Below are 22,333 nucleotides of genomic sequence, written 5' to 3'. Positions count from 1 at the left end.
GGCATGGCCACCATCTTGACCTTTCAGAACCATCTCCCCTTGCAGACCTCCCCAACCTCTGGTTTGAGTAATAAACCAAGTTTCATGTTAGCTTGTTGAATCAGATCTGCCTGGGATGTATCTTCATAAAATGTCTTTATCACAGATGTGTGTACTTCAGTCTGGCAGAGGAAGTGTTCAATTGTCAACAGTGAAAGGGAATACTTGTTCAAACAAAAGCTATTCCGAGCAGGTTGCTGAAGTCATGGAAATACGATCAGCAAGTGGCAAAGCTGCCTGTTGGAAAAAGGATTGGAGGCCAGACTCATGAATCAAATGAAGGCAGAACACAAAAAGGAACAGGATGCTGACCAAAGTTGCACAAACAAACAGAGATTATGACTGGAGAATGAGGCAAGATGGAGACCACATCTCATGCTGGAAGGTGCTTTTTGTAGCAGAGACCTGGCCAAGATGCACACTAAATTTGATTTAATCTGCATCTGAACTGAATTAAAATTACATTAAACTAGGAAACATACTCAGTTGAGGCAGTTGTATATTTAATACGTTATTTACATATTGAATAATTAAATATACAGAAATTGCATTAAGTTAACTTTGTGATATTCATTCAGTGCCAGTATATTTAATTATCCCCTCCTTCTGTCACGTTGAACCACGACTGTTTGGAGGCAACTTTAGGAACAGCACCCGTTGGGTGGATGGAGAAACCCTTCCTGATAGCAGCTGTTTTCTTGGAGTGCCACAACAGCTTCCCAAATGTTAAATATGCTCATTAGGACAAAAGGTGGAGCACTCCTGCAGAAACATTTACGCAAGGCCAGTCATGGGCCGAGGGAGACCGGACAAAACAGGCAAGGGGTGGGACTAGAGACAAAATGGCAGGGTCACGCGTCATCTCTTCTTCGCACAGCTCTTTTTTTCTTCCACTGGAACTTCCCTCCCTATTTCTTTCCTTCCCTCCCTCGCTCCTTTCCCTGCCTTCTGTACTTCCTTTCTTCCTTTCCCATCTCCTTCCTTCCTTTCCCATCCCCTCCCTCCCTCCCTCCTCATCTCCTTCCTTCCTTCCTTCCTTCCCCATCCCCTCCCTCCCTCCCCATCTCCTTCCTTCCTTCCTTCCTTCCTTCCTTCCTTCCCCATCCCCTCCCTCCCCATCTTCCTTCCTTCCTTCCTTCCTTCCCCATCCCCTCCCTCCCTCCCCATCTCCTTCCTTCCTTCCTTCCTTCCTTCCTTCCCCATCCCCTCCCTCCCTCCCCATCTCCTTCCTTCCTTCCTTCCTTCCTTCCTTCCTTCCTTCCTTCCTTCCCCATCCCCTCCCTCCCTCCCTCCCTCCTCATCTCCTTCCTTCCTTCCTTCCTTCCTTCCTTCCCCATCCCCTCCCTCCCTCCCCATCTCCTTCCTTCCTTCCTTCCTTCCTTCCTTCCCCATCCCCTCCCTCCCTCCCTCCCTCCTCATCTCCTTCCTTCCTTCCTTCCTTCCTTCCTTCCCCATCCCCTCCCTCCCTCCCCATCTCCTTCCTTCCTTCCTTCCTTCCTTCCTTCCCCATCCCCTCCCTCCCCATCTTCCTTCCTTCCTTCCTTCCCCATCCCCTCCCTCCCTCCCCATCTCCTTCCTTCCTTCCTTCCTTCCTTCCTTCCTTCCTTCCTTCCCCATCCCCTCCCTCCCTCCCCATCTCCTTCCTTCCTTCCTTCCTTCCTTCCTTCCTTCCCCATCCCCTCCCTCCCCATCTTCCTTCCTTCCTTCCTTCCCCATCCCCTCCCTCCCTCCCCATCTCCTTCCTTCCTTCCTTCCTTCCTTCCTTCCCCATCCCCTCCCTCCCTCCCCATCTCCTTCCTTCCTTCCTTCCTTCCTTCCTTCCCCATCCCCTCCCTCCCTCCCCATCTCCTTCCTTCCTTCCTTCCTTCCTTCCCCATCCCCTCCCTCCCTCCCCATCTCCTTCCTTCCTTCCTTCCTTCCTTCCTTCCTTCCCTTTATCTGGTCTGTCTGCCTGTCTCCCTCCAACACAACAGCAAGTTGTTAGGGAAGGGACATGTAGCTTTTTATCTAAAACTCGCCCTGCTCATGGGCTGAATCTGCATTCACCTTTGAGTGTTCCGAGCTTGTGATTTTCTGATTTCAGAGCAGGGATGGGCAAGTGGTGGCCCTATGACCATGCAGAGCCCCCGCATCTCCTTTCCGTGGCCCTCAGAGCCTCACTCTGAACCCTAATCGCTGAAAGCCGGGATTCCAATTTCCTGCCATTCAGTTGAAAAGAGAAGAAGTGTAGTATAAGCTCTAAAACAGACATAAACCAAGAAACCCCCAAATCCTTGGATACTCAGTTCCACCCACATGTGGGATGTGGTTCCATCAACGTTACGGTCTGCTTAAATGTGAATTATGTAGTCATGAAGATTTATCTACCTCTCTCCAGAAATATTGATCCAGACAAGGGGGAATGGTGCTGTCTTCAAGGCTGGGTTGCGAGGAGGCAGGAGTGAATTTGTGCCTTGGTTCTAACTTCTTTAATTAGCTTCACCATAAATCAGCTAAATACATAAACAGCGATGGCACACAGTCTGATTACTGTAACTCTAGAAGAGGCTATTTGCAGTGTGGGATCTGTCAGAGAGTTCTTGTGTATAATGGGCTAGTGGGAGCAGCCACAGAAAAGAAAGTCGGTCCAGAACAAGAGGAGACTCCAAGTGCCAGTTCAAGGGATGGTTGAAAGGCATAAATCGGTCCATGGAGCAAGGAGCCAGGAGGAAGTAGGAACCTGAAGCCAAAGAAATGCAGATCATGGAGCAGAAAACTTGCCTCCAACAAGGAGAGGCCTGGGAGATGATTAATTAGGGGCATGGGTGCCTTTTCCACTCAAGAAGTCACAAAGCCTCCCACCACAGCCCAGCTCTTTTTAACTGACTTCTTGTTTTAGGACTTGGTTCACAACCAAGGTAGAATCTGACTCTGTCTTATCAGAGTCAGCATCTACTGTACTGAGTCCAACCCAACAGTTCCCCAAATAGAGTTTGGCAGTTCCCCAAATACAGTTTGGCAGTTCCCCAGGTTCAGCTCTCCAATTTCAGAAGCTAGGGAGTCCACAATCAAGAGAGTTCCTGTCCTTGTGTCCTGCTGATGAACTTCCCAATAGCATTTGTGATGCTGAATTAGGTTGGCCCTTTATGTGGATCATTCATTATGTTCATTATTCTACCATCCTGCACGGAAAGAAAGGCTGTTGCACTGTGACAGAAGTTGCAGAAAACGCTATGCTCAAGGTCCAGCCTTGCCAAGAATGGCTGGAAAACACACTAGTATGGGAAATCCCTGCCAATCAGTAGAGCTATTTTTCTCAACTTGTTTAGGAATTCTGGGAGATGTAGTTCCAGTACATCTGGAAGGTGCCAGGTTGAGAAGGTCTAGGGTTGACACCACAGGGTAAGATAGACTTATAATTGTTTCCACTGTGGCCTTCTGAAATGAGGTATGTTGGCTACCCTAACTTCACAAACTTTGGAGAGTTTGGCCTAGAACAAGCAGAACAATGCTTTCATTGAGCTGAGGGTAAAGATAGATTACTATCATCTTGCTTTTCTTGAAGGAAGGAAGGAAGGAAGGAAGGAAGGAAGGAAGGAAGGAAGGAAGGAAGGAAGGAAGGAAGGAAGGAGCTCCAGTGAGATTGGCCAATGTGATAATTTAAAGACTTGTTGCAGAATCCTGGAAATATATCAACCAAGTGTGTGAATGAAGGGCACGTAGTGTTTCTTTGATATGGTATAGCAAGTAGGAGGTCTTGGAAACCATTAAATCTCTGTAAGCAATAAGAGACTTTTTTTTAAAAAAAGGATGGAGTTAAATCTTTAAAGTCCACAAATTGGCAAACGGGAACCATAATTTAAATTTAAATAATTCCTGAAAGGGTTGTTTTTGCAAGATAGAATCCCAAATAGATGGAGATGGTCTTTAATTTCTCTTGGAATGAGTTTACACTGCCCTGCCATTGATGAGAAAATTAGAAGCTGTTCATGTTTCAAGAAGGTAATAGACGGTAATTCAAACTAATGAGAGCCTGGGGTGGTCTCAAGATTTTTCAAATGGTAGGGAGAAAATGTTTAGTCAAAAGAAGCCCCAGTAGCATTCAGACATGGTGCTCCTAAACATATGAATTAGGGGAAGGAAGGACTTTGAAGACTGTGGAAGAGATCAGAAAGAGGCTGGTGCAGGCCTTAGGTCCCCTTAGTGTTCCTCTAAGTCAATATCTCAAGCACTTAATTGATCTTTAATTAAGTAAGGTCTTCCTCTAAGTGAGCTTGATTCCTGGTGACTGCATGGATCAAAACATATACCATTCACTGTTGCCTTCTACCAGACTATCTTCCTGACTTCTCTGTCTAGCCTATAGCCTTAGGGTTTTCCAGTGGTCTCCCATTCCAGCACTACCAGATGCAATCCAGATTAGCTTTTCAAGATCAACTAAGGTTGATTCAAATGCTCATTATTCAGCTTCAGGGAGGCTTGGCCTGATAAGTTTTGCATTAGGCCTAGCAGGACCACTGGATGAGGCCTGATGAGTGTGCTACATCAAAGCAGAGTTCATCCTTGCACCTCTGTCCAACTAGTTATGTGCTCCAGGTTAGTTGACAAACAAGATGTGATGGTGACACTCGTCATTGTGGGTCATCCCAAACAGAGAATATCCAGATGCAGCACATTTCTGTGGGAGCTTTGGGATGGAGTTATGGCCTCTTGTAGAAGGAATGTCAGCACAGGTCACCTGATCTAAAATTCCCTTTGACTGCAGCTCCAGATCCAGCCATTTTTGTATCTGGTGGAGCATCTCTCTGACAGCAGATCATAGCTGTGGGAAAGTAACTGGAGCAGAGGAGGAAAGGATTAAGCTACTTCTCCTACCCTACTCCAAAGCTTACAGTTCAGCTCTTCCTCTCCACAACAGCCTGCATTTGCAATTTTAAAACATGCATATTCAGTCTGTAAAATAAACAGAGACATATAAGGTGAGTAGGCCTCCTGAGCTCCTTGGGGGATGAGTGGGAGGTAAAAATGAAGCAATAATTTATTCAGGTAACAAAATGACATGTTTCTTCAGGGGAGGGGAGATTTAGGGTTGGCTGGGATAAAGGATATATCACATTTGTAGATAGGGGATGCTCCCACTGTTTCCTAAAGGCTTTGTTCTCCAAGGAACATTATTATCAGCCTGCGGAGAACAGAGAAGTGAAAAAGAGTTGTCAGCGTGTTTTGAGCGGCAGGGAATAATCTTGAAATGTTTTAACCAAATTTGAGCTGAGTTGCAATCAAGCTTGTTCTGGAATGGCACACTTTTTTCTTTTCTTAAAAAAAGAAGCTCAAGGAAAATATCAGCAGTTGTGGATGGTTCCTGAACAAACTGAGGCATAGGAAGCGTAATGGAGCTGTTCATTCGAGGTGCTGTCAAATAATTGGCTTCTACTGTTCGGCAGCTATTTTGCCTTTTCTGACTTTCAGGGGTGTCCACTGGGTATGGTCAAAGAAGTCAGATGATGGCCACCATGGTGTGATCAAAGCCCCAAAGTTGTTGCACATAATGTGTTGCAAATAAAAATGGGCAGTTGTTGTTTTCCTGGGGCCAAAGAGGACCCTAAGAAGCAGTGGGGGAGGGAAATAGTCTAGCCATATATTGATTATGTGTCATCAAGTTGGTGTTTCCTCGGTGACCACATAGACAGATTTTCTACATGATGATCTCTCCCTAACCTGGTCTTTCAGGTCTTCCAACTGTGCACTCACTGACATTGTAACTGAGTCCACCCCCCATGCTGTTGGCCATCCTCTTCTTCTCTTTCCTTCCACCTTTCTGAGCATCAGAGCCTTCTCTAGAGAGTTAGGTCTTCATATAATGTGCCCAAAGTAGGAAAAATTGAGCCTGGTCATTTGGGCCTTGAGTGAGAACTATGCGTTGATTTGTTTGATTATCTGTTGGTTTGTTTTCTTGAGTGTCCACAGTATTCTCAAGAGTCTTCAGAAAGGGTTAGCTGTAGGGTGAATTTAAAAAGTCAAGTTGGCAACCATGGCTGAATGATGGAAGCCCCATGCCATTTTTACATACATAATGGGTGAAACTTCCATCATATACTTGTGGTTATTACCTTGACTTTTTTGACTCCCCCTGCAGACAATCCTGACCCCAAGGTACTAACATTCAGTTGGGAGTTGGGCACAAAGCTAGCTGGGTGACCATGGGCCAATCACTCTCTCTCAGCCCTGGGAAGTAGGCAATGGCAAACCACTTCCGAAAAACCTTGCCAAGAAAACTGCTGGGGCTTGTCCAGGCAGTCTCTGAGAATCAGACATGATTGAATGGATTAAATAATAATAATAATAATAATAATAATAATGAAGAAGAAGAAGAAGAAATTGGGCTGTGCAAATTGATCAAATTAAGTCTACCCATGTATCAATGATTTTCTGTCCTTGTTTTCAATGAATAGTTAAAAAAAAACCCTGAAATCCTGCATCTCTTGTCAACTTTCCCTAACATACAAAGTTCTGCATGCAATTTTCACTTAGTGGGAACTTTTTAAAAAATCTAATTGTTCCTTGCCACATGGGGTATATCTCTAATAAATGTGATTGCCGATGATACTTGGGCTCTTTCCTCTTTCTCTCTCTCCTTCTTTAGTGTGCCATTCTAAATATACACCTTTTGGAAGTACATTTTTCTTCTCCCAGCACAGTTCCTTTGCTTTGGTAGAAATGCGCATTGCTTACTTTTACATCTGTAAGAAGGGTACTGCCAAAATCAAGAATTAAAAAGAAAAAGAATGCTGTGACCATCTCAACAAGTTGAGTGCAATTTTTCTTTTATGAAGAGAGATATTAATGTTTCCCAAAAACCGATTGCTCTCTTATGAGCTACCTCCAGAGAAGACTATTATATACAGTATTTGTTTGATTCACATACAGGGCTATCTTAACGTTAGTCTATTTCAAGTGATTTGGCATGAACCATTCTTGGATTTCTATAAAACTCAACTGGTTTGCTTCAACCACTCAGAAAGATTAGTTGCAATGTTACAAACACAGCTGTTTCTCCCCAGAATAGGATTACTGAATTTATGGAAACAGGTATTGGTTTGAGCCAAAGTGAGACCTGTTCAGAAATCTTTCTTTTTAATTAAGTGGAATTAGGTTTTTTCAGGATGCAAGTTCAGTGCAAATCTTACCCTATAATCCGTTTATTAAACTGATGTACAAATGCTGGAAATGTAATAATAAATTGTTCAGTATGCATTTGGCTTCAGCAAAGGTTAATTCTTCATAAGTGAAATTGCTGTGGTTATTACCTGCTATCTGTAGGAAAGTCATTTTGAACTAGTTTAGTGTGACCTGAGTGGTTTTTGTGCAAATGAAACAATAATTTCCAAGAATTTCTCATCTGGAGTATGACCAATTACAATTCTTTCTCCATTATCATTACTTTCCTCTCTTTTTTATTGATTTTTTTAAAGCAAATTGAGGTGATTAAACACATTTTTGTCCTAAAGTCATCCTTGGAACTCTGTATGCTTCATAATGGGGGTTGGCGTGAATCCAAAATATTCCTAGATGCCTACAATGAACAAAATCTCATCAAACCTGGCAAGAGCCAAATTTTGCAAAGAATTCTGTGTTTTTCACTGAGAACTTGATCAATTTTTAAAATTTATTTTATAGTAAATTTTATTAGGCTTCAAGAGAAGAATAAAAACTTCAAAAACAAAAAAACTACAAAGAAAAAAACCTTAAAAAGTGTGGAAACACAAGAGAAAAAAACCTCAAATTTACAGAAAGATGTGGCTTCCAACTTTTAACAGCAAGGATATACAAAAATTTCCATAATCAATCTCTTACTCTATTTTAAACCAAAACACCACATTATTTCTATAAGTCATTCCACTTTAACACATAATAAAAATCACTTACAGTTACTCCTCCCCCTTATATTAAAATAAGGAGAAAAAAGTTCATATAAGCCTCCTAAACATCTTTCTCCCCACCAAAAAAATAAAACATCTAATTATTCCCTTCCTACCAGTATTCTATACATTTCTGTCTCCTATAATAAGAATCAAATTAAAGAAGACATAAGTTGTCTGCTATTATACTTAATAGTACAACAATTTTAATAATCCCAATCTTAATAAACCCCAAAAACCAAAGACAATTCAAAACAGTAATTCCATATCTTTCAGGAATAACATCAATCAAATCCTGAAAGCAAACCAGATAAACATTCTTTAACCCTAATACAACAGTTTTAATAATTTTAATCTTAATAAACCCCCCAAAAACACAGTTCAAAATAATAAATCCAAATCTTTAAAGGCAAATAGCATCACTCAAATCCTTAAAGCAAACCAGATGAACATTCTTCAACCCTTATCCCACTTCAAAATAAACCAGAGCAGTTATATAACCCCACAATGTGTGCAGAGCTTTCCTCTTGAAAGAATCAAACAGCCCAACTGTCCCCCTTGAAGATTCCAGGTTCTTTTCATGGCATTCCACCAGGAGATTGATTTTACTTATGGCCTGCAGATCACTCTCTCCCTTAGATTTTTCCAACTCCATTATCCAATCTTCATCCAGCATCTCAATAAGAATCCCAATCTCAGTCTTAAAAAAAACCTTTCTGTCCTTAAATTCCTCAATTTCATCCACCACATCCCCAACCTGATGGCACATTTTGGATCTCATATTTTCCACAATGTCCTGATATCTTGCATAAAAGCTTGATAGAAGTCAGAAGAAATCTGTTTAAAATCCTGGTGAAAGTCAGAAAGAATCTGAAGTCCTGGAGAAATCACAGGATCACACAGTAGATTATGGTGCCCCCTATGAGCTTAATCAGCGAAAGTTGAAGATATGGAAGAGTTCCCGAGCGTGTTTACATAAAGTGAGAGTGAGATAGCAGACTGTTCTCAAGGGAAAGTGAAAACAGAAAGCTGAAGGTTCAGATCAGCTGATTCAACGTGTAGGAAAATGTTAATATCTTCAAATTTAATACAAAAATAATAACAGGAAGACAATTGTTTACTCTCAATCTTCCTTTATATTTAGAAGGAAAACAAAATCCAAAACTTATTTTTTTTTAAAAAAAGTAATCCCAAAAATAACATTAAGTACCAAGGGAACCAGCTTCTCCTCACTGTAGAAAGCCTCCCTTGGGGTACATATACTTTTAAAAAAATACAAATTGGTGATTTAGAAATGGGGTGGCTGGCCTTATTGTCCCCTTAAGGCTACAGCGTGGCTTGGAAAGTAATGAACTCTCTGCCTCCCAGCTGACTCTTACCAGTCGAATGCGAAACACTGTTTGCGATCTTCTGGCTGCAAGCAGCCATCTGGAGAACAGATGAAATGATTCCAGATATTCTCCTTGATCTGGAGAACGTTCCTGGGCTTCAGGAAAACCTGCCTGAGCCAGAAAAAAGTTATCGCGTTGTCAGATCCACCCGCTGAACCTACGGGCACAGCCGTTCAGTCCACCATTCCCATTGGAAGCCCCGAGAATTTGATCAGTTTTGATTGATTGATTTTGTCCTATGTTTACATATTTTCTAGTGTGGTGGAAATAGGCTGGAATTCACTTTTTCAAGGGGTAGAGAGTAAGGGAGATGACTTTGATGGAAATATGCAAGAACTGTTACATAGGAAAAAGGGCCTGAAGCATTTTTTAAGCCCAGAACAACGAGATGACATTCAGAAGAGGCCCAGGCAGAAGTGGTGGGGGGAGGTCCAGCACAATCAGACTGGCAAGATTCTGTTGTCACGACCAATCTCAATAAAAAGAGCTTTAGTCTTCCTGTGGAATTCATCTCCTGGTCCAGTCTACCTGATGGGACTGACACAAGGTATGGAGGTGATGTGATCTGCCTATTTTAAGTACTTCATGTTGCTTTGAAGTTTCAACTGGCATTTCCATTAGACAGAAGGAACTTCAGGCATGTACAATACATATGCAGAAGTCTCTTCTGGTGCTTCTGGGAGCTGACTGGATATGCCAAAATTGGTTTGAAGTATGTGCAGCTCATACGCAAAAGCCTCATCTGCACACCAAAAGCACCAGGGGAGTCAAACTGAAGCAATGTGTCTGCTGTCAGATTCCTTCTACAGGCTAGACTGGTACCAATTCAGTAGGCACATATGAATTTAGGAACTTGTGATGAGGTAGTTTCATTATAGAAAAGGGAAGGAGCCATTATGAAAGAAGGCCAGTTGCTGCTGTATATGAAGCATGAGCTCCGTTTATAACAGGCAGGGTTCACATTCCTCATGCCTCTTTCTCACTCAAGTTCTTCGAAAAGGGTTAGAAGTGATTTTCTTTGGCCGTGAGATGTGGTTTCCATCTGTACCAGTGTTGGTAACAGCCAGAACTAGCAGCAAGTTGTTTACTTTTGACTGTTTGAGAACTTTTACAACTGCTTTGCTTTACTTTGTGAGGTGAGCAGGTTGCATTTCTCTCAGAAGCAGCTTTAAAAGGGGTGTGTGAAAGGTGAAAGGTCCCCTGTGCAAGCACCGAGTCATGTCTGACCCTTTGGGGGGACGCCGCTTTCGCGACATTTTCTTGGCAGACTATAGAGCGGAGTGGTTTGCCACTGCCTTCCCCAGCCGTCACCCTCCCCAGCGAGCCGGGTACTCATTTCACTGACCTCGGAAGGATGGAAGGCTGAGTCGACCTGAGCTGGCTACCCGAGAATCCAGCTTCCACTGGGATCGAACTCAGGCCGTGGGGAGAGTTTCGGTTGCAATACTGCCGCCTGCCACCCTGCGCCACACAAGGCTCTAAAAGGGGGCTTTGCACAAATATTCATTAAAAGGAAGTTCTCTTTTGATCACTTTGAATACCCAGAGTTTTGAAAAGGAGTTTGCTGCTTGAAAAAATGGCCCAGTTCCTGGAAATCAAAGAACCGTTATGTAGGCTTTAGAAATGTTGAAATCCTCCAACCTGGGGCAGATAAATTCTTCAAGGGGTGTTTAGAGGTCACCAGCAGCCTGGCCATCCTCCGAGAGCCATGAACTTACCATCCTTTCAAGATATGATGGGAACAAATCACCCTTAATTACTGAATGGTGAATAGGGTGCTACAGAAATGGTTTATAGAGGGAAGGAAGAATGAAAGAAAATGATTGGAAAGTTTCTTCGGAGACGGAGTTCCTGAAGTTTTGACTTAGCTCGCATAATTGTTTATAAGTTTAGCTACCTAGACACATGGCTTTTTATGTCAGAGAGACATTATTTTTTTCACTTATGTGGCCCAGGCCCAAAAGGGTTTGCTTGCTTTTCAGAATTAGGGATCAAAAAATGGCTTTTGGGGGAGGGAGGCTTGGGCAATTAATAAATGAACTTTTCTCCGGTGCCTTCCTTTAGGGCAACGTAAAGGCCTTTGAGAACCAAACAGGCTGGCTCTGTGTTTTAAACCTACACAGAGGAATGAAGATGAAGGTCAGGAAACTTCCTGAGGTTCACAGAGTTAATTCACAGGGAATACCCCTCTCTCTCTCTCTCTTTCTGTCTCAGCTCAGACCTCCCCCACACCCCACTTCAAGCTTAGCTGAATATTACTGAAGAATTTTGAACCAATGGCAGATCCTGACTATGAAAAAGAAGAATGGCAAGGTTTTCCATTTGACGATATCTTCATTACCTAGATGTAAATGTCTCAAGGGATGTATGGTTGCAAGGGTTTCATTTTTCCAATAAGCTGTATGTACAATCATACACCCCCATGTACGTATTAGGGGAGTGCTGCATTTTGTATTCCATCTGCAAAAGATGCTTTGCAGCATGTGGGATGCAGACGTAGCACTGTCTGAAACCCTTTGAAGCAGCTGCTTCCACCACCACCCTGCCCCCAGCATTGCAGCTTTCTGTCCCCTGAAAATGCCACTTAATCCTGGGAAGAGGCACCCTTGCTTTAAAGAGGTTGCACAGAGGTGCTGGGTCTGTGTGTTCCCCCGTTGCTGCAATCTGACACTTTAGGAGTGAGTGGCTTGCAGGCATATGCGATGCACCCTGTCCCCTTTTTGCGTCCCTTGGAATGCAGAAAGAGAATGGCACATTCTTTGCCCATATTAAGAACTAAAAGATACAAAGCCCGTGCAACAGTGAGAGGCCTCAGAGCCTTTATGATCCAGCGTCACTGGGATCAAGTCTGAATCTAGATCTCTTGGACCTTCCTTTATTCCCTCTTGAGGTTTCTTCTCCATCTACCTCCGCGATCAATAAGCAAACAGAACAATTTGGCACATATGCAGCAAAATGCTTTTCACATACACCTGAAGGTTGTGTCTTGTTTCTTCTTCTTTTTAAATGAACATAAAAAACCTGTCTGATCCAGGCTGGCTTCTTTGCCTCGTGAAACATGGTGGTCTTCAAGGGATGAACCCATATGCAGAAGAAACAGCACTTCGGTCTCTATAAACGGGTTGATTGCAGGGTTCAGTTGCCTGATGTTGCCCAACAGTGTTCTGGAGAGATAAGATCCCTGCAGTTAATTGCTGCATTCCCCTATTATTATGCTTCCTCTGAAAGGCCTTAAATGAAAGCCAGCCGACTGTTGATTGGTACTTGCATTTTGCAAACCAAGAACTGTACTTGAGCAAAGGCTGGGTGGGGGATGGAGGGACCCAAGTAATTATCTAGAAGGAACCAAAAAGTGCAACAGAAGAAGAGATAATGAGCTGTTTTACTCAGAACTGTGGACTGGAATGGCCTTACCTTCTTGACCCACACCAGTCTCTGGATTCTTAGAGACCAAGGAACATGCTTGCACAGTTATGTCTAGTGTGCCAGCAGCAACCATTCTTGAGCCAATTGATGGTGACAATAGTTATCCAGGCTTTAGTTACAGCCTAACATGAGTAGTGCCATAGGCTGCATGTGGGGTGACCCATATGGAAGGGCTGAAGCATCAACCGGTGCAAAATGCAGCAGCTGGACTACTCGCTGGCCCTGAAAACATACTGTGTCTTGTGTTGAATGACCTGCCCTGGTTACCACTGGTTTTCCAGGCACAACGTGAGATGTTGGCTTGGACCTCTAAAGCTGTTGATGGCATAGGCAGTCCTTCATAGAACTAAGCCCCCCTTCTTAGCACTCAGATGTAGCATCTCCCAGCCACTCGGTAGCTGAGCAATCCCAGGAAAAGACCCAGCTGCTTTAAAGAGTTGCAAAGAGTGTTCCACTGGCTCCCTTCATGGTCCACAGCATCTCTTCGAAATCAGGTCCAAAGTGGTCCCCAGCCCTGCTCAGAATGAAGCCATCCAGAAAGGAACTGAAGCAGGGAAGAAACTTTTAGAGTGGCTGCCAGTTTCTGAAATCTGTTGTTGGGCACACAAGAAGATCTTCTTCTGCATGGCTCCCAAGCAGCAGAATGTGTTCCCTTGCAAATGATGCTCAGCCCCCACTTTTTCTCCTTTTAGGAAAAAAAGTCAAGGCTTTTCAGATGGAGTTAACCAAGGATGCTTTTCCCTGCTGTTACCAGGTTTTAATTGCTTGTACTTCACTTTTTATTGCTAGCCGTGAACAGAAAGGCAAGGTATCAATCGAAGTAAGAGCAGTAATGCTGATAGATTGGGCCTTGTGGCCTTTCCTGTTCCATAATCTACAATCCTCTGGGGGCCAGCTCTAATCTGTGGGGGTGGGAGTTCACCCATAGCCATTTGTGAGATAGCTTGGCCTGTTCTCTCAAAGCTCAGTGTAGCTTTTGCGGTGGCTTATTTTATTTGCTTTCTGCAGCTGAATTTCCCCATTTTTCTATAATCAAAGTGTTGCTCCTGTTGGATTACAAGAAGGAAAGGACATATATCTTACGATATAATGCTGGTAGCTGGTTCCTGGTTAGACAAATGAGTGTGTTATGTAGAAATGGAATACATATACATATGCCTTGTAGGAAAACGCATGTGTAGGAAAGGTAAAGTATCTATAGTAAAAACACAAATGGGCACTTTATGGTTAAGAGATTTCTGCTTAACCATAAATAAGGACATTTGCCATAATTTTGAGATAAGAGAACTTCTGAACAGGACGTGAAAGACAGATGTCCGTGACAGGAGGAATAGGGTATGAAAAGGGCAGATGTTCATGCCGATAGAGCAAAGGTTATTGTAATGGGCTGATGCATTCTGATTGGCTAAAATTTGGCCAAAATACTTATGGAAGGGTGGAGAAAATTAATCCCTGGCGTGGCCACCACTCAAAGAAATTTGACAACTTTGGGTGAATACATACTTTGACTCTCCACTTATCATCTGGCTGGGAAATCCCTGTGAGGTACAGCAGCCAGATGAGTAGACTATTTAGCCGTGACAAGTCACGTTGCCCAGGGTGCACCACAAGGAGGCTAGTCTACATTGCACTGAGTTGGGCTGAGAGGGAGGGAATGGGCCAAGGTCACCCAGCCGGCTTTCGTGCCTAAGGCGGGACTAGAACTCTCATACCACGCCTGGTTGGCTCTTGGGCTGAGAGGGAGGGACTGGCCCAAGGTCACCCAGCCGGCTTTTGTGCCTAAGGCAGGACTAGAACTCTCATACCACGCCTGGTTGGCTCTTGGGCTGAGAGGGAGGGACTGGCCCAAGGTCACCCAGCCGGCTTTCGTGCCTAAGGCGGGACTAGAACTCTCATACCACGCCTGATTGGCTCTTGGGCTAAGAGAGAGGGACTGGCCCAAGGTCACCCAGCTGGCTTTCATGCCTAAGGCGGGACTAGAACTCACAGACTCCTGGTTTTTAGCTCGGAACTTTAGCCACTAGACCAAACTGGCTCTCATCATCTGGCTATTTCTATTAAATTCCCAGCTTGAGAACGAGCAGACAAAAGGAAGGAGTTTCATCCTTCTGACACTCCCAACCCCCTGTTTTCCAGCACCCTTTGCATGGTCGAAATTGGATTTTTCTGACATTTTGTGGGGAGAAACACAAAATGTTTGCTTAAGTTAAACTACAGTGACCTGGAAAGGACAGGCCTTTATTTCAGAAAGTGGTCTTTTGGATTTATTTATTTTTCAAAAACTCACTCTTGTCCTTTATTTTGGTCATTTACCTTTTACCAAAGTACAACTTAAGGCACCGTCTTTCACATTCGTATGGAAAATATGGAAATTGAGTTGTCTTTTTAATATATACACACACACACTCACAAACACACACACAGACACACACACAAACATACATACTCTGTGTGTGTGTGTGTATATATATAGTGTGTTTGTGTGTGTTTGTATATATACACACACACACATACTGTATACAGTTTGATTTGAGATATTTTTAGTAGAATATGCATTTTGTAACATTTGTCTTGGTTTTGCTCTTGAATTTTCCTCTGCAAAGCCAAGTTATAAACAGAAGCATTTTTTTTTAATCCTTATGAACCTCTTTCAGATTTTTCAGCTTTGTCCTTTATTTTTGCCAAGAACATTTGGGCCCTGTAGCCATGCCCTGTGTGTGAGCAACTCATAGTTTTTGAAAGAGTCCAAAAATTGGGACCACAGCCAAGAAGCACGTAGGCACCTTGACACGCAATAACTGATGCAAAGTCAAGTTTACCTTTCTGTGCATTTCATCACAACGGGTCATGTAGGAAAAACTTCTCTTCCAACTTTCCCCCAGAGTTTGTTTAAAACCAGGGATCGCCACACCATTTTACTGAAGCACAGAGTGTTTATTTTCAGTACTGGATGAATCACAGGATACATCCAAGTTAGAATATACATGAGATTGGATACAGCAGCAAAGCATTTGAGTGGACAGTATGCCAGGTGCCTTGTGAGGCTGTTCAGGTGCAACTGTGAGGTAACAACAGCAGGACCATTTGTAGTCTAGTGGCTTTGAGACCACCAATAGAATTGAGGTCCTCCCCTCCCAAACCTAAGGAAAACACATCCCAAGAAAAAACCCTGCCCTATCCATCTGCAGGAAACAGCTTCACTGCCTTAGTTTTAATCCCCCAACTCCCAAAGTTAAATAATTATCTTAAACCAAAAGTTGCCTTGTGCTACAATGAAAGAAGCTTTAAGCACTGCAAACTGGGGTGGGGGGATATCCAGAGGTATCCATTGGGGAGCGTGTGTGGAAGGCGGAATGACAAAAGGTGCATTGGGTCATCACGGTAGAAGAGAGGTGTGGGTTCAAATCCCATTTTGTCACCCTTTGCTAAGGTTTTTCTTAATATGGTCCAGAACACAGACACAAAGACTGTATTTGTTTTTCCCACCAGACTGTTTTAATGTACAAAATTAAGCTCCTATCTTATTCTACTATCTTCCCATTACTGTAAGTTTACAACTACAGTATTTCTATTCTCATTTAATCTATAAAATTAGATTAATTTTATTTATTAATTTTTTATTTTATGCCTCTTTGTACAGGTGCTGTGACATCACATGGATGTACAAAAGGCAGGGAGCTTGCGCTGCAGCAGTGCAACGCTGTTTTGGGGGTTTGGGCGAAAGCAGCGCACGCCTGCAGATGTCTGTACCAAGGCTTCCTGTCTGTTCTTTATAGCCCTAGATTTCTCTCTCTCTCTCGGCTACCAGACAAGCTGCATTTTTTAAAAAGACACATTTAAATCGAAGGTGCATTGGAGGGCCAGCATGTACATGCTCCAGCAGCTTTCATTTAAAACAGCCAGGAGCCTTGTAATATCATTAGGTCTAATTGTTCTGTTTTGGCAGTATTTTCTGTTTTAAATTGTGTTCCACTTTCCTGAGACCCTAACCTTGTTTTGGAAGTATGCACCCAGGGAAAACAAGAGTCTTATAAACTCTTTTATAAACGGTGCAGTCCAACAGCCATTCAATGCAAAAATGAACCGTAGATTGGGGATGTTTCTGTACCAAACTCAAATGCATGCAGGGGAAAAATTGTGGTGACTGTTCCCCACAGCAGTTACAATCTTTCTGACAATGGCCAGCCAAGTTAACCACCATGGTGGAAAAGAAAACTGCTGTTCCTGTGAAATCCAAATTGAGTCAAATCACGCTTGCTAAGACATTCTTCTTCGACGGCTGGCGCTAAAATTGAGCATTTAAGCCATTCTGTTTTGTATATCTGTGTGGGTGTTTGTAACATATTTAAAGCAATCATGTGTATAGGGACAAAGTTGGTGGATGTTTGGATGGAATGAATCTGGCTCGGAAACTAATAAAAGGGAACATCTCTGTCGAGCTGCCTGATAGCCATGTAGCAAGAGTAAAGAAGTGCTTTGCTGATGCATTATTTAGTCTGTTTTTGCGACTTCCTCATCTATGGAACTGGGAGTTCCTGATGGTCTCCCATCCAAGTACTGAGCAATGTCCTTTAGCTTTTTCAAGATCAACTAATGTCAGCTTTAATGGACGTGTGCTGCTGAATTACCATTTTCCCACTTTTAAATAAGCTTGACTATTTTGTTCCATACCAGGGGATTTCCTCCCCACCACTTCTTCTTGCTTAATATCAAAGAAGGCACTGAGCCATTTCAAATTTGCATATATTTCAGTGATAAGCAGCTGGGAGCACACTTGCTGGAAAATCAAAGCCCAAAGATAAAAATAAAAACCTATTTTTGTCTCCTTATCTCAACCAAGAAACAAAGCTTAAACGGAATTTTTTAAAAAAGGATCAAGAAACATGATTGGAGGGGGTCCTGATTTGTAAGGCTGTCAGCAAAATCATTCAAATGATTTATATAGTATGAATTTGTTGCCTTTTGAGTTTAAAAGCAGATCAGGCCAAACCAGGGTAGAATTTTGCACATCTTGCTTGGAGCTGGGTGGAATCAGGTGTGCTTGTAGGTTGAGCCCAAAACAAATAGTGAGAGAAATCTCCGAGATGGAATCGTGTCTGTTAGCTTGGAAGACCACCATTTTAGTTACTAACAGGCTGCTGTTTTATTTGTCATCATTGTAGGACAGTGACTGTATTTTCAACCTTGCATTGAAAGAGCTCTGTCAGCTCTTCAAGGTAGACCAGAGTAGGACACCAGAGTTATGGATGCTAATACTACTTTATTATAAGGTTATAGTAATCTTACAAGTCTGAATGTGCTTCCCCCTCCCGCCCTTTATCTTCATGAGAACGAGGGACGGTCACGTCTGAGACGCTTTCTCAAATTACATTTCTGTCCCAGACTCAGATTTCTTTTATCTGACTGGTTGCAGCTCTTCCTCCTGTTCCTCAAGGTTGTTTCTACTTCCCACTACATCATACCAGAAAAACATGCAGCAAGAAATGAGATAGTTAGGATTCCTATATCATGGCTTCCAAATCCAGAAGACCACTAAATGGCAGATGTAAAAAAAACGCTAACCATTTACTGCCACCCTGTTGTCATTTGCAGTTTGGCAGCCATGGTATGGTGGCTGTAATGTAGCTGCGGTTCATTTTCCCATGCATGTTCATCTTCATCTTGCTATTTGCCTCCCTGCTCCAAAATCCAGCATGTACTCTTGAGAATGGCTTTGTTTGTACAACACCATCCCCCTAGGTTACTGAACAGTCGCATTTTCTGGGTTGGTGCAACCCTGAAACACAAATGAACCCAGTGGGCTGGATTCACAAAACATTTAACTAACTTTACTGCTAATTGGCGTTGTGCCAGAAACACTTCCCTGGTGGAACACAGAAGGACGGGAGGCTCTGACAGGGCTCCACAGCGAATAAGTGTAGAAAAACCAGAACATAAATAAAGGCTAGCCTGCTGTGCTTTAAATAATTTCATCATATTAAATATTTAATACAATAAATTTAACATTATAACCTCAGGGGCTAAAAGTTTGGCTGGTAGCCCACTGCCTTTGTGCTTGTTGGCCAAAACCTTTGGAAGGAAAGGGCAAGTCCCCTTCTTCATTAACATTGCATAGAAACCTGCCTACACATTCTTCCTTACACCTGCGTAGGTAGAAAGGACCAGAAACTTAATAGTTTTAAAAAGAGAAGGAGAAAGAAAAAAACAACAATGAAAATGAAGAGCTAGATAATTTAAGGATATAATGGCAACACTGTTGGGCAGAGAAGCTACAGTAAATGTAGGTTGAATTTAAAAAATAATCAAGTATTAGGATTGCATTAATTCAGAGTAGATTCTTTGGATATAATGGTTGTCTATCTCTCTTTCTCTGTGAAGAAATGCCGTAGAAAACTTTTTTACTGGATGCAAAATCTACATGGTTTTGAATTCCCAAGGAATTCCCATAAATCCCAAGGAAGACTTTGGAAGGGAACTTCTTCCCAGTGGGTTACCCAGATTGGGAAGTGTAGGTAACCAAAGTCTTCGGACAGATGTCACAGGAGAAAAATCCAGTTCTCTCCAATCCAGCAACACAGGAAGCTCAAAACCACCAAGAGTAGGATGGAAGAAAGTCTCAAGTACTTGGAACAAGGCAGAAAAACAGAATCCCTTTTCTTTTTTTCTTTTTCTGAGGAAGAAAAGTTGAAAAACTGTAAAGCAGCTTTTGGCACGTCATTAGTTCCTATCTCTCCCCACCCATGAATAGATCTTAGTTTCTAAGATGGGAAAGATTTCAGCGGCTCTTCCTAGTTTCTGTCATTTCCTTTTCCAGAATAATGGAGAGATGATGTCAGTTGAGGACATTATGGCGGGTGGGGGTAAAATGTGGCCACTCAGTGTGGGGAGAGATGAAAAAAAGCCAAGATACCAGCTGCAACTGTACATTCAAAGCCCTGTCCTCTTTTTACAGGGGTAAAAAAAGAATCAGGGCTTCAATCATGCCACCATCTTGACTTTTTTGTCCCTCCCTCTGGACATTTCTGGATTCTCAGACATTAGCCTTGACCACATTAGCCTTACTTATTGTGTGAAACCCCAATATGTTTTGCTTGTTTGGGGTGTGGTTTGTGACTGAAGGCTTAGTAGACTGTGTAAACCTGGCTCTGCAGTTTATTCAACAAACCATAGTTAAAACAGAGCCATGGCTTAGTATAATATGTACTGTAATCTTAAGCATTATTTAGAAGAAAATTTGCCTGGGTAAGCTGGAACAGGACCTTTCCTGCATCACTCTTCTTTTACGTATCATCAGCCGTCCATTTTTTGTGAGTAAAATTGAATTAAAAGGTTACATTGGATATGCCAGTCTTCTACTATCTGGATGCTGGTTTTATAGGGAGCTTCATTCTAGAAAGCAGGAAAGGATAACTTCACCCCAATCAGCAGGAGAAAAATGCCATCTTCTCTTGAAGAGCTGAGATTCTAAAAATGGAATTGCAAGCATAAACTCCTGGTATTGACATGACAACAAGCCCAAAGTAGCCCTTGGGGACCACTTGGTTAGAATGAGTGGATGCTGATGACAACGATTTTTCAATGCACTTGGAGAATTTGCCTCTGTCCTCAGAAGAATGGGAATATTTCCCTAGCATTTCCTGTGGCGGTGCCTGCCTTCCAAGAAAATGTGTGAATAGCTTTCTTGCCACCACCCAAGTCTTCCACTCTTTTGCACTGTGTAAAACCAAGATGGGATTGCAGGTATCCACAAGTGTTAAGCATCTGAGGAAGGCTTGGAATATTTCCCATGCATTTCTGCTGGGGACAACAGACCCTGAGAAAGGATAGGGAATTTCTCCTTCCCTTGGAGAAATTTGGGAAGATTGCCCCCGAGTTTCTTGATCCATATATTTGGCATGTACTTGGAAAGGGCAATTTAATATGAGCTCAGCTCTAATAAAAAAATACTTTGCATATCAGAGAGCTTGCTAAGTTGGAAACCTTTGTTATTTTGAAAGCAACCCCCCTCTCCAAAAATGAATAAATAACATCCAGGCTGCATCGAAGCTTTATCAGTTCTCATATTTCTCTATAAGTTCTCCATTTGGAAATTAAGTTAGCGAACACTGTGGCCTTCCAGAAAGACAGGATGTTGCAGAAACAGCAACTGAATATGGAGGCTGCGTGGGTTTTCCAAACAGAAAGGAAGCAAAGGTTGGGCTGCGTTTCACTCTTTGCCAAGACGGACCTAGAAAGCTTTCATTTCATGGCATAGTAGCCAAGGCAGATAATCCTGACAGATGTAATTTTTGTGTACAAAAAAGCCAGTGACGCATGCAAGGCTTGGGACTTAGATGGTGTCAGGCAGAAATAAACCTGTGTTTGGAAAAGAAAAAGAAAGAAAGAAGTGTACAAGATTTTTCCAAAGGCAGATTTTAATCAGAGAAGGCTCACCAGATGGGTAAACACAGCAACGATTTGAATCAGGAAGTGGGCTGTGATTCTTTCCCCTGCTTGATTTCTGTGTTAGATGATAATGGAGCAGATTGCTGGATTACAGTGAATGGAGACCAGGAGGTGCCTCCCCTTACTTTGAAGGACTGCCTCCATTTAAAGAAGATATGTTTGCTTTTGAACTGGACTCATAATCACAACAAGGGAATTGGTTGACCTAAAGCAGCAATCACACTATAAATACCATTCACACAAACTTTGTCTTCCAATCTCCTGGTGGTTTTCTTCTCCTATAACCGAGCTTGCTGTTTTTTCCATCATATTTTCGAGGCATTTGAGAATTCCTTTTGTATTTCTCCAGGTGGTACTTGGGACATTTGCTTTATCGTTGGAGGTGGCACTATGTTGTTATTTTCTTGTCCTCCTTTTTCTATTACTCTGTACTTTCTCTGGCTGCCCACGCTTCTGAAACAGTCCCTGGGGAAAAGTTAGTTCAGGATGCTGTCCCTTGGGATGAAGTGTTAAACTGACCACTAGAAACTCATGGACTGATACAACTCATTCCTGGGAGACAGTTTGAACTCCATAAAATAACATCTGGATACCTAGATATCTAATGATTCCCAATAAGTTTATAATTAATCACATAGTCCCTGCCTCTTGTAACCCAATGCAACTGAAAACACCACACTGTGTAAAAATAGAGAAATTCCACCACTACTCCAACCCCATACCACTTTGATACCACTTTGATGGCTGAAAGTGAAGAGGAACTGAGGAGCCTTATGATGAAGGTGAAAGAAGAAAGTGCAAAAGCTGGTTTGCAGCTAAACCTCAAAAAAACCAAGAGTATGGCAACCAGCTTGATTGATAACTGGCAAATAGAGGGAGAAAATGTAGAAGCAGTGAAAGACTTTGTATTTCTAAGTGCAAAGATTACTGCAGATGTTGACTGCAGTCAGGAAATCAGAAGACGTTTAATCTTTGGGAGAAGAGCAATGACAAATCTCAGTAAAATAGTTAAGAGCAGAGACATCACACTGACAACAAAGGTCTGCATAGTCAAAGCAATGGTAGTCCCAGTAGTAACATATGGCTGCGATAGCTGGACCATAAAGAAGGCTGAGCGAAGGAAGATTGATGCTT

This window comes from Candoia aspera, chromosome 11 (genome assembly GCF_035149785.1).
Source record: "Candoia aspera isolate rCanAsp1 chromosome 11, rCanAsp1.hap2, whole genome shotgun sequence".
Classification (NCBI taxonomy): Eukaryota; Metazoa; Chordata; class Lepidosauria; order Squamata; family Boidae; genus Candoia; species Candoia aspera.
The sequence above is the reverse complement of the archived record's forward strand: the minus strand, read 5'-3'. Positions refer to the sequence as shown.